Genomic DNA, 12,159 nt, shown 5'->3' with positions numbered 1-12,159 from the left:
CCACACATCCTCTACCACTTCTGAAACCACACTGCTCTTCCCCAATCTGATGCTCTGTACATGCCTTCACCCTCTCAATCAATATCCTCCCATATAATTTACCAGGAATACTCAACAAACTTTTCTTTCTTTCTTTCTTTCAAACTATTCGCCATTTCCCGCATTAGCGAGGTAGCATTAAGAACAGAGGACTGGGCCTCTGAGGGAATACCCTCACCTGGCCCAATTCTCTGTTCCTTCTTTTGGAAAATTGAAAAAAAAAAAAAACCGAGAGGGGAGGATTTCCAGCCCCCCGCTCCCTCCCCTTTTAGTCGCCTTCTACGACACGCAGGGAATACGTGGGAAGTATTCTTAATCCCCTATCCCCAGGGATAAAATTTACCAGGAATACTCAACAAACTTATACCTCTGTAATTTGAGCACTCACTCTTATCCCCTTTGCCTTTGTATAATGGCACTATGCACGCATTCCGCCAATCCTCAGGCACCTCACCATGAGTCTGTGATATAGTTCATATTTTTCTTGTATGATATTATCAGAATCCGCAGTGGATACATGTGGAGCTTTTATATGATCATCATTCTCGTTTTATATAATCTTTTTTCAAAACTTTAAATCTTTATGTCATCTGTGTGGACTTAAAAAAAATTTATGAGTGGTATGTGGATGTTTATTTACATTTGAAAAGAACTTAGAATTTACAATATCGAGTAAAACAAATCATTTACAGTTCAGTTATTTTGACATATAGTACTACTGTCCCTTTTACTTCCATGAATATACTTCCCACAAGTTGAACCCATCACTTTTTGTTGTAGGTGATTTGGTAGCTATGGATGCAGAGTTTGTGAATCTTCATCAGGAGGAGGCAGAGATTCAGAGTGATGGTACATGAACTACTATAAAACCATCACAGAAGTCTGTGGCCAGGATTACATGTATAAGAGGGTATGTTGAAATACAAGATTGAGAGAAATATTTTGTTTATATGGATTTTTTTTTTTTTTTTTTTTTTTTTTTTTTTTTTTTTGTCGCTGTCTCCCGCGTTTGCGAGGTAGCGCAAGGAAACAGACGAAAGAAATGGCCCAACCCACCCCCATACACATGTATACACATACGTCCACACACGCAAATATACATACCTACACAGCTTTCCATGGTTTACCCCAGATGCTTCACATGCCTTGATTCAATCCACTGACAGCGCATCAACCCCGGTATACCACATCGCTCCAATTCACTCTATTCCTTGCCCTCCTTTCACCCTCCTGCATGTTCAGGCCCCGATCACACAAAATCTTTTTCACTCCATCTTTCCACCTCCAATTTGGTCTCCCTCTTCTCGTCGTTCCCTCCACCTCCGACACATATATTCTCTTGGTCAATCTTTCCTCACTCATTCTCTCCATGTGCCCGAACCATCTCAAAACACCCTCTTCTGCTCTCTCAACCACGCTCTTTTTATTTCCACACATCTCTCTTACCCTTACGTTACTTACTCGATCAAACCACCTCACACCACACATTGTCCTCAAACATCTCATTTCCAGCACATCCATCCTCCTGCGCACAGCTCTATCCATAGCCCACGCCTCGCAACCATACAACATTGTTGGAACCACTATTCCTTCAAACATACCCATTTTTGCTTTCCGAGATAATGTTCTCGACTTCCACACATTCTTCAAGGCTCCCAGAATTTTCGCCCCCTCCCCCACCCTATGATCCACTTCCGCTTCCATGGTTCCATCCGCTGCCAGATCCACTCCCAGATATCTAAAACACTTCACTTCCTCCAGTTTTTCTCCATTCAAACTCACCTCCCAATTGACTTGACCCTCAACCCTACTGTACCTAATAACCTTGCTCTTATTCACATTTACTCTTAACTTTCTTCTTTCACACACTTTACCAAACTCAGTCACCAGCTTCTGCAGTTTCTCACATGAATCAGCCACCAGCGCTGTATCATCAGCGAACAACAACTGACTCACTTCCCAAGCTCTCTCATCCCCAACAGACTTCATACTTGCCCCTCTTTCCAAAACTCCTGCATTCACCTCCCTAACAACCCCATCCATAAACAAATTAAACAACCATGGGGACATCACACACCCCTGCCGCAAACCTACATTCACTGAGAACCAATCACTTTCCTCTCTTCCTACACGTACACATGCCTTACATCCTCGATAAAAACTTTTCACTGCTTCTAACAACTTGCCTCCCACACCATATATTCTTAATACCTTCCACAGAGCATCTCTATCAACTCTATCATATGCCTTCTCCAGATCCATAAATGCTACATACAAATCCATTTGCTTTTCTAAGTATTTCTCACATACATTCTTCAAAGCAAACACCTGATCCACACATCCTCTACCACTTCTGAAACCACACTGCTCTTCCCCAATCTGATGCTCTGTACATGCCTTCACCCTCTCAATCAATATCCTCCCATATAATTTACCAGGAATACTCAACAAACTTATACCTCTGTAATTTGAGCACTCACTCTTATCCCCTTTGCCTTTGTATAATGGCACTATGCACGCATTCCGCCAATCCTCAGGCACCTCACCATGAGTCTGTGATATAGTTCATATTTTTCTTGTATGATATTATCAGAATCCGCAGTGGATACATGTGGAGCTTTTATATGATCATCATTCTCGTTTTATATGAATCTTTTTTCAAAACTTTAAATCTTTATGTCATCTGTGTGGACTTAAAAAAAATTTATGAGTGGTGTGTGGATGTTTATTTACATTTGAAAAGAACTTAGAATTTACAATATCGAGTAAAACAAATCATTTACAGTTCAGTTATTTTGACATATAGTACTACTGTCCCTTTTACTTCCATGAATATACTTCCCACAAGTTGAACCCATCACTTTTTGTTGTAGGTGATTTGGTAGCTATGGATGCAGAGTTTGTGAATCTTCATCAGGAGGAGGCAGAGATTCGGAGTGATGGTACACGAACTACTATAAAACCATCACAGAAGTCTGTGGCCAGGATTACATGTATAAGAGGGTATGTTGAAATACAAGATTGAGAGAAATATTTTGTTTATATGGATTTTTTTTTTTTTTTTTTTTTTTTTTTTTTGTCGCTGTCTCCCGCATTTGCGAGGTAGCGCAAGGAAACCGACGAAAGAAATGGCCCAACCCACCCCCATACACATGTATACACATACGTCCACACACGCAAATATACATACCTACACAGCTTTCCATGGTTTACCCCAGATGCTTCACATGCCTTGATTCAATCCACTGACAGCGCATCAACCCCGGTATACCACATCGCTCCAATTCACTCTATTCCTTGCCCTCCTTTCACCCTCCTGCATGTTCAGGCCCCGATCACACAAAATCTTTTTCACTCCATCTTTCCACCTCCAATTTGGTCTCCCTCTTCTCCTCGTTCCCTCCACCTCCGACACATATATTCTCTTGGTCAATCTTTCCTCACTCATTCTCTCCATGTGCCCAAACCATCTCAAAACACCCTCTTCTGCTCTCTCAACCACGCTCTTTTTATTTCCACACATCTCTCTTACCCTTACGTTACTTACTCGATCAAACCACCTCACACCACACATTGTCCTCAAACATCTCATTTCCAGCACATCCATCCTCCTGCGCACAACTCTATCCATAGCCCACGCCTCGCAACCATACAACATTGTTGGAACCACTATTCCTTCAAACATACCCATTTTTGCTTTCCGAGATAATGTTCTCGACTTCCACACATTCTTCAAGGCTCCCAGAATTTTCGCCCCCTCCCCCACCCTATGATCCACTTCCGCTTCCATGGTTCCATCCGCTGCCAGATCCACTCCCAGATATCTAAAACACTTCACTTCCTCCAGTTTTTCTCCATTCAAACTCACCTCCCAATTGACTTGACCCTCAACCCTACTGTACCTAATAACCTTGCTCTTATTCACATTTACTCTTAACTTTCTTCTTTCACACACTTTACCAAACTCAGCACCAGCTTCTGCAGTTTCTCACATGAATCAGCCACCAGCGCTGTATCATCAGCGAACAACAACTGACTCACTTCCCAAGCTCTCTCATCCCCAACAGACTTCATACTTGCCCCTCTTTCCAAAACTCTTGCATTCACCTCCCTAACAACCCCATCCATAAACAAATTAAACAACCATGGGGACATCACACACCCCTGCCGCAAACCTACATTCACTGAGAACCAATCACTTTCCTCTCTTCCTACACGTACACATGCCTTACATCCTCGATAAAAACTTTTCACTGCTTCTAACAACTTGCCTCCCACACCATATATTCTTAATACCTTCCACAGAGCATCTCTATCAACTCTATCATATGCCTTCTCCAGATCCATAAATGCTACATACAAATCCATTTGCTTTTCTAAGTATTTCTCACATACATTCTTCAAAGCAAACACCTGATCCACACATCCTCTACCACTTCTGAAACCACACTGCTCTTCCCCAATCTGATGCTCTGTACATGCCTTCACCCTCTCAATCAATATCCTCCCATATAATTTACCAGGAATACTCAACAAACTTTTCTTTCTTTCTTTCTTTCAAACTATTCGCCATTTCCCGCATTAGCGAGGTAGCATTAAGAACAGAGGACTGGGCCTCTGAGGGAATACCCTCACCTGGCCCAATTCTCTGTTCCTTCTTTTGGAAAATTGAAAAAAAAAAAAACCGAGAGGGGAGGATTTCCAGCCCCCCGCTCCCTCCCCTTTTAGTCGCCTTCTACGACACGCAGGGAATACGTGGGAAGTATTCTTAATCCCCTATCCCCAGGGATAAAATTTACCAGGAATACTCAACAAACTTATACCTCTGTAATTTGAGCACTCACTCTTATCCCCTTTGCCTTTGTATAATGGCACTATGCACGCATTCCGCCAATCCTCAGGCACCTCACCATGAGTCTGTGATATAGTTCATATTTTTCTTGTATGATATTATCAGAATCCGCAGTGGATACATGTGGAGCTTTTATATGATCATCATTCTCGTTTTATATAATCTTTTTTCAAAACTTTAAATCTTTATGTCATCTGTGTGGACTTAAAAAAAATTTATGAGTGGTATGTGGATGTTTATTTACATTTGAAAAGAACTTAGAATTTACAATATCGAGTAAAACAAATCATTTACAGTTCAGTTATTTTGACATATAGTACTACTGTCCCTTTTACTTCCATGAATATACTTCCCACAAGTTGAACCCATCACTTTTTGTTGTAGGTGATTTGGTAGCTATGGATGCAGAGTTTGTGAATCTTCATCAGGAGGAGGCAGAGATTCGGAGTGATGGTACATGAACTACTATAAAACCATCACAGAAGTCTGTGGCCAGGATTACATGTATAAGAGGGTATGTTGAAATACAAGATTGAGAGAAATATTTTGTTTATATGGATTTTTTTTTTTTTTTTTTTTTTTTTTTTTTTTTTTTTGTCGCTGTCTCCTGCGTTTGCGAGGTAGCGCAAGGAAACCGACGAAAGAAATGGCCCAACCCACCCCCATACACATGTATACACATACGTCCACACACGCAAATATACATACCTACACAGCTTTCCATGGTTTACCCCAGATGCTTCACATGCCTTGATTCAATCCACTGACAGCGCATCAACCCCGGTATACCACATCGCTCCAATTCACTCTATTCCTTGCCCTCCTTTCACCCTCCTGCATGTTCAGGCCCCGATCACACAAAATCTTTTTCACTCCATCTTTCCACCTCCAATTTGGTCTCCCTCTTCTCCTCGTTCCCTCCACCTCCGACACATATATTCTCTTGGTCAATCTTTCCTCACTCATTCTCTCCATGTGCCCGAACCATCTCAAAACACCCTCTTCTGCTCTCTCAACCACGCTCTTTTTAATTTCCACACATCTCTCTTACCCTTACGTTACTTACTCGATCAAACCACCTCACACCACACATTGTCCTCAAACATCTCATTTCCAGCACATCCATCCTCCTGCGCACAGCTCTATCCATAGCCCACGCCTCGCAACCATACAACATTGTTGGAACCACTATTCCTTCAAACATACCCATTTTTGCTTTCCGAGATAATGTTCTCGACTTCCACACATTCTTCAAGGCTCCCAGAATTTTCGCCCCCTCCCCCACCCTATGATCCACTTCCGCTTCCATGGTTCCATCCGCTGCCAGATCCACTCCCAGATATCTAAAACACTTCACTTCCTCCAGTTTTTCTCCATTCAAACTCACCTCCCAATTGACTTGACCCTCAACCCTACTGTACCTAATAACCTTGCTCTTATTCACATTTACTCTTAACTTTCTTCTTTCACACACTTTACCAAACTCAGTCACCAGCTTCTGCAGTTTCTCACATGAATCAGCCACCAGCGCTGTATCATCAGCGAACAACAACTGACTCACTTCCCAAGCTCTCTCATCCCCAACAGACTTCATACTTGCCCCTCTTTCCAAAACTCCTGCATTCACCTCCCTAACAACCCCATCCATAAACAAATTAAACAACCATGGGGACATCACACACCCCTGCCGCAAACCTACATTCACTGAGAACCAATCACTTTCCTCTCTTCCTACACGTACACATGCCTTACATCCTCGATAAAAACTTTTCACTGCTTCTAACAACTTGCCTCCCACACCATATATTCTTAATACCTTCCACAGAGCATCTCTATCAACTCTATCATATGCCTTCTCCAGATCCATAAATGCTACATACAAATCCATTTGCTTTTCTAAGTATTTCTCACATACATTCTTCAAAGCAAACACCTGATCCACACATCCTCTACCACTTCTGAAACCACACTGCTCTTCCCCAATCTGATGCTCTGTACATGCCTTCACCCTCTCAATCAATATCCTCCCATATAATTTACCAGGAATACTCAACAAACTTATACCTCTGTAATTTGAGCACTCACTCTTATCCCCTTTGCCTTTGTATAATGGCACTATGCACGCATTCCGCCAATCCTCAGGCACCTCACCATGAGTCATACATACATTAAATAACCTTACCAACCAGTCAACAATACAGTCACCCCCTTTTTTAATAAATTCCACTGCAATACCATCCAAACCTGCTGCCTTGCCGGCTTTCATCTTCCGCAAAGCTTTTACTACCTCTTCTCTGTTTACCAAATCATTTTCCCTAACCCTCTCACTTTGCACACCACCTCGACCAAAACACCCTATATCTGCCACTCTATCATCAAACACATTCAACAAACCCTCAAAATACTCACTCCATCTCCTTTATATGGATAAGAAGGTATATTACATTACAAGTGTGACAGAAAATATTTTTATGTGGTATGTTTATTGAATTTTTGTTTTCAGATGTGGTTGGATGTCACTTTATGTGAATGTTGATTAACAAAAATACCCATAGTACATAAAAACCATGGGTTCTTACCCATGTTTCAAGGTACATGAATATATAAGCCACCGGATTGAATGCCGCTTTGAATGCTGCTGCTGTGGTAGCCTGTATGCCAAGTTTGACTTAATCAGTGTTTGCAATCCTTGTGAGCTACCAGTGACCATATGTGTGTCTTGACTGTTTTCATTTATATACTGCACTATTTATGAATATTTGCTGAGAAGTGTTATTCAGCATCTCTTCAATGTTGATGATTGTGGTAAGAGTAGCAGCATAAAGATTTTTAAGTGCCAGGATAAGCATTGATAGAAGTCAAAACTTCATATCAAATGAGATGTATCCTTTAGAAAAGTGTTGTAAAATCAGTTGGTGCAGTTAAGAGGAAGAGGAATATTCTGTGTATCCAACTGAAAGTTTTTTAATTACTGTCTCATGTTAGCGAGGTAGCGCAAGGAAACAGATGAAGGAATGGTCCAACCCACCCACATACACATATATATACATAAATGCCAAACACGCAAATATACGCACCTATACATTTCAGTGTATACACGCATATACATACACAGACATATATACCCATGTACACATTCATACTTGCTGCCTTCACCCATTCCCATCGCCACCCTGCCACACACAAAGAAGCATCCCCCACCTCAGGTAATGCTAGGAAAAAACAAAAAAGGCCACATTTGTTCACACTCAGTCTCTAGCTGTCATGTGTAATGCGCCCAAACCACAGCTCCCTTTCCACATCCAGGCCCCACAAAACTTTACATGGTTTACCCCAGATGCATTAGAAAATCAGGTGGTGCAATTAAGGGTAAGAGGAATGTGTTATCTATCCAGCTGAAAGCAAAATTTCCAAAGTTACTAAATCATGGACTAGTTGTTACAAAACATTCGGAAGGGTGTGATGTTAGACACACCACTTTGTATTTGAGAATACAGAAAGACAAGATTTTGAAGTTTAATGTGTAAGGAATAGACATCACTAAAATGATATATAGTTTGTTATTCTAATTTTAAAGTGTAACTTGTATTTGTGGTAATGTTAATTTTTCATATTCCTTAGTTTCCTTAAGCACTCTTGTTGAATTTTTATCCTACTGATTGTGTAGTGTATACAGGAACACCAGCGAATTTCCAGCAACTGATGGTGCGGCACCTCCTTTAGTCCAGACAAAATTACATGAGAGACTTGAAATTACCATGGCCACCAGACTAGTTTACCGTGCAGCCACAGATTGCTTTGTGTGTAGGGTGTGCATATTTACCTTCTTTACATTGCAATTGTTGGTGGTGATATCGCACTTCTGTGAGATTCTTAGCTTGTTTTGCTTGAATTTAACCCTAGCTATGGCTTCTAAGACATATGAGAGTATCAGTCGTGGTGTCAGACATAAACACCAGTCCATATTGATCCAAGAAAAAGCAGAACCGTTGAAAAAATGGACCATGGTGTTTTAGTGCATAAGCTGTGTGACATCTACAGTATTGGTTCATCAACTGTTTATGATATAAAGAAGCAAAGGGAGAAAATATTGAAATTTTTTGCCAACAGCAATTTTAAGAAGCAAATGACGATTAGAAAAATTGTGAAAGATGGTAAGAGTATTGAGCACGATCGAGTGATGATGGAATGGTTTCGACTCCAAAGTTGTTCCATAAAGAACTTAAATTACAACGTGAGCGTGACTATTGTAAAAAATGACCTCAAAGATTCAAGAAGCCCCATGAAATTTCCCTGAATAAAGTGTGTGGAGAAAAGTGGTCTGCAAACCACGAAGGAGCTGCTGAATATGTGGACGAATTTGTGAAACTCATAGCTGACAAGCACCTCAATTCTGAGCAGGTGTATGATGCAGACAGAACTGCATTATTTTGTCGATGCACACCTAGGAAAACACTAACAACAGAAGACGAAGAAGACCCCACAGAATTCAAACAATATAAGGACAGACACCATCTTAGGGTGCTTAAACATTTAATATTTGTTTGATTTAAATTTCTAGCAGTCCATGGTGTACTTTAGACAAATAGGAGATGTATAATTAGTGGGTTAGAGGTGTGTTGATGAATTGTTATTGTGACCATGGTTGGTCCGGCAAAATGGTTAAACCGGTAAGGCTTTGGTCCAAGAGTGCTGGAAAATCAGTGGTGTACCTGTACTTAACTCTTGCTAATAGTACCATGGTTAGTTCACTTTGGGTATGTTTTAATTTTAAAGATGGCACCTTCCATTGTTGTAATGCCAAACGGTGCCAGGGTATGCTAATCACAAAATATCAAAATGCTTTGTAAGAACTGCAGTTAGAAAGATGAAAAAAGTATCAAAATGAGCCAGGTAATCAAAATATTATTTTATAGAATATGTAGTCAAGTAGGTCAAGAGAAAGGTGCAAGAGATGAAAAAGAGGGCAAGTAGGAGTTGGGGTGAGAGAGTGTCATTAAATTTTAGGGAGAATAAAAAGATGTTTTGGAAGGGGGTAAATAAAGTGCGTAAGACAAGAGAACAAATGGGAACATCAGTGAAGGGGGCTAATGAGGAGGTAATAATAAGTAGTGGTGATGTGAGAAGGAGATGGAGTGAGTATTTTGAAGGTTTGTTGAATGTTTTTGATGATAGTGTGGCAGATATAGGGTGTTTTGGTCGAGGTGGTGTGCAAAGTGAGAGGGTCAGGGAGAATGGTTTGGTAAACAGAGAGGAGGTAGTGAAAGCTTTGCAGAAGATGAAAGCCGGCAAGGCGGCAGGTTCAGATGGTATTGCTGTGGAATTTATTTAAAAAGGGGGTGACTGTGTTGTTGACTGGTTGGTAAGGATATTCAATGTATGTATGGTTCATGGTGAAGTGCCTGAGGATTGGCAGAATGCATGCATAGTGCCGTTGTACAAAGGCAAAGGGGATAAAGGTGAGTGCTCAAATTATAGAGGTATTAGTTTGTTGAGTATTCCTGGGAAATTATATGGGAGGGTATTGATTGAGAGGTTGAAGGTATGGACAAAACATCAGATTGGGAAAGAGCAGTGTGGTTTCAGAAATGGTAGAGGATATGTGGATCAGATGTTTGCTTTGAAGAATGTATGTGAGAAATACTTCGAAAAGGAAATGGATTTGTATGTAGCATTTATGGATCTGGAGAAGGCATATGATAGAGTTGATAGAGATGCTTTATGGAAGGTATAAAGAGTATATGGTGTGGGAGGCAAGTTGCTAGAAGCATTGAAAAGTTTTTATTGAGGATGTACGGCATGTGTATGAGTAGGAAGAGAGGAAAGTGATTGGTTCCCAGTGAATGTCGGTTTTTGGCAGGGGTGCGTAATGTCTCCATGTTGTTTAATTTGTTTATGGATGGGGTTGTTAGGGAGGTAAATGCAATAGTTTTGGAGAGAGGGGCAAGTATGTAGTCTGTTGTGGATGAGAGGGCTTGGGAAGTGAGTCATTTGTTGTTCGCTGATGACAGAGCGCTGGTGGCTGATTCGGGTGAGAAACTGCAGAGGCTGGTGACTGAGTTTGGTAAGGTGTGTGAAAGAAAAAAGCTGAGAGTAAATGTGAATAAGAGCAAGGTTATTAGGTTCAGTAGGGTTGAGTGACAAGTCAATTGGTGGGGGAAGGGGCGAAGGTTCTGGGAATGTTGAAGAATGTATGGAAGGCGAGAAAGTATCTCATAGAGCAAAAATGGGTATGTTTGAAAGAATAGTGGCTCCAACAATGTTATATGGATGCGAGGTGTGGGATATAGATAGGGTTGTGCAGAGGAGGTTGGATGTTTTGTAAATGAGATGTTTAAGGACAATATGTGGTGAGGTGGTTTGATCATGTAAGTAATGACAGGGTGAGAGAGATGTGTGGTATACATACCTATACGTACATTTCAACAAATACATACATTTACATACACAGACATATACATATATACACATGTATATATTCATACTTACTGCCTTCATCCATTCCCATCGCCACCCTGCCACCCATGAAATGGCACTCCCCTCCTCCTGCGTGTGCACATGGTAGCACTAGGAAAAGACAACAAAAGCCACATTCGTTCACACTCAGTCTCTACCTGTCATGTGTAATGCACCGAAACCACAGCTCCCTTTCCACATCCAGGCCCCACAAAACTTTCCATGGTTTACCCCAGATGCTTTACATGCAATGGTTCAGTCCATTAACAGCACATTTACCCCAGTATACCACATTGTTCCAATTCACTCTATTCCTTGCACGCCTTTCACACTCCTATAAGTTCATGCCCCGATCGCTCAAAATCTTTTTCATTCCAACCTTCCACTTCCAGTTTGGTCTGCCACTTCTTCTTCCCTCCACTTCTGACACATATCCTCTTTGTCAGTCTTTCCTCATTCATTCTCTCCATGTGACCAAACCATTTCAATACACCCTCTTCTGCTCTCTCAACCACACTCATTTTCTTTCTATTTTCCCACACATCTCTCTTACCCTTTCATTACTTACTCGATCAAACCACCTCACACCACAAATTGTCCTCAAACATCTCATTTCCAACACATCCACCCTCCTCCGCACAACCCTATCTATAACCCATGCCTCACAACCATATAACATTGTTGGAACCACTATTCCTTCAAACATACCCATTTTTGCTCTCCAAGATAACGTTCTCACCATCCACACATTCTTCAATGCTCCCAGAACCTTCGCCCCTCTTGCACCCTGTGACTCACTTCCGCTTCCATGG

General features: G+C 41.2%; 1 protein-coding gene and 1 long non-coding RNA gene across 3 annotated transcripts in view; both read left to right on the top strand.

The window, feature by feature from the left end:
* LOC139762121 (uncharacterized) overlaps positions 1-2,222 on the top strand; it is a 45,324-nt gene extending 43,102 nt beyond the window's left edge. Inside the window, exon 3 of the long non-coding RNA XR_011715681.1 lies at positions 820-2,222. This is a non-coding gene — a long non-coding RNA (uncharacterized lncRNA). The remainder of the gene's footprint in view (positions 1-819) is intronic.
* Positions 2,223-2,778: 556 nt separating this feature from the next.
* Positions 2,779-12,159, top strand: part of LOC139762069 (uncharacterized) — a 455,708-nt gene continuing 446,327 nt past the window's right edge. Inside the window, exons 1-2 of one of the 2 annotated variants that reach the window (XM_071686826.1) lie at positions 2,779-3,042; positions 5,276-5,405. The gene's annotated coding sequence lies outside the window, so the exon portion shown is untranslated. Of the gene's footprint in view, positions 3,043-4,905; positions 5,406-12,159 lie in introns of those variants that run through there. The other variant, XM_071686827.1, reaches the window with a different exon arrangement.

Source organism: Panulirus ornatus, chromosome 3 (assembly GCF_036320965.1).
Source record: "Panulirus ornatus isolate Po-2019 chromosome 3, ASM3632096v1, whole genome shotgun sequence".
Lineage (NCBI taxonomy): Eukaryota > Metazoa > Arthropoda > Malacostraca > Decapoda > Palinuridae > Panulirus > Panulirus ornatus.
This window is presented reverse-complemented; position numbering and strand designations above follow the sequence as displayed.